This window comes from Otolemur garnettii, unplaced genomic scaffold (assembly GCF_000181295.1).
Source record: "Otolemur garnettii isolate 467f Iridium unplaced genomic scaffold, OtoGar3 scaffold00126, whole genome shotgun sequence".
NCBI lineage: Eukaryota > Metazoa > Chordata > Mammalia > Primates > Galagidae > Otolemur > Otolemur garnettii.
The window spans coordinates 5,989,880-5,991,399 of record NW_003852521.1 but is presented as its reverse complement, the minus strand read 5'-3'; positions in this window follow the sequence as shown (position 1 = coordinate 5,991,399).

Below are 1,520 nucleotides of genomic sequence, written 5' to 3'. Positions count from 1 at the left end.
AGCTACAAAGAAAAAGGTACTGAGGACTGAAACTTCCTCTGCGCTTTCACAGCAGGGAGTAACTGACTTAAGGTAAAAGGTCATCCTTTGCATTCTAGAAAATTCCCAGACCATTCCCTTCACTAAAACCTATCCATTGTTTTTGATTAATGACAATTAAAAAACATTTGTCTGAACAGATTAAGGTGAAAGAGTTTGCCTTGAACAAATGTATATATTGGCTTTAATAGATAAGGAATATCATTATTGGTTGTGCTATTTTAAATGGTCGCCTATGTAAAGTGACTGGCCTGGGAATAACTCCTTTATCCCAAATACTTTGTCTTCAGTATTTGAAATCTGCAAAAGCAGTATTACTTTCTGTCAAGATTTGAACATCTGAGTTTTAAATATTCAAATCTGGAATGAAGTGTTTGCGTTTGAGGGAGCAGCACATATGGGGTTCACTTTGAATATAAATTAAGTCCTGGGTGGAGCAAAGCGACTTTACAGAAACTCCTGACCTGAGTTCAGCTCCTACTTGCAAGTCAAGGTGACTCATTTGAGCATCTGGAGGCCAAGGTACCCACAGAAAAAGACTGACTGCTCACTTTTTTTTTTTTTTTTTTTTTACAAGATGCTCAAGAACTCATGTCTTTTAGTATCTGTCACTGTCGAAGTTGTAAGTGAAAGCTGAGTTTTAAGCACAAAGGAAAAAAGCATCTTGTGCAGTGAGGAAAAATTGACATAAGAATGTCTCAGGAAGAACTTCACGAATTCTTACAAATTCTTTGCAGTTATTCCTGAATGACTGGACTCATCCAAAGACTCAAGAGTAAGGAGTTGGAATTTCCCACACTTTGCTACAGTTTACCAGGCACACTTTTCAAAATAATTGGTATTGTCAGGTCCCAGCACCAGAACGAGGTAGAGATTTTTATGTAGTTTCTCCTTTGTGAAATTCTAGCTATTTTTGTTTAGATTTAACCCCCCCTGGTTATAGCAGTAGGTTAAAGCTGGCGCTAGCCGAGTTGCCTAGGTGCCAGATGTCTGCAGGGTGACCAGCTTATTCTGTGTGGGGACACTATTGTTCACCACCCTCCCTTCTCTTCCTCCCTACAGAGTTCCATTTGTTGAGGTGCTCACCCTGTTGGCTGTGTGTTCAGGATTTAAAATGATCTGCCCTACCAGCAGATGGGGATGGTGGTGACCAGGAGACTGGTCACCATTCTCTAGGGGCCAGTCATGGTAATTCTGTCTTCCTTGCTCTGACGGGTTTGGTGAAAAACTCACCTTCTAGAGGGCAGCTGGCCTCTTCTGTCCCACAGAAGTTCTCGGTGGGAGGTCAAGGGCAACATCAGGCACCTATTTCACATACCATCCCCTTCATCCTTCCCTGTCACTCTTCATGCCCTGACCTGTAATGAGCTGCAGACATGAAACGCTTGGGAAAATCCCTACTCAGGCTGTGGCTGGAAAACCTCAGACTGAGGCAACAAAGGGGAGGCCCACCTGCACAGGGCAGAGCCGGGCAGAGCTGG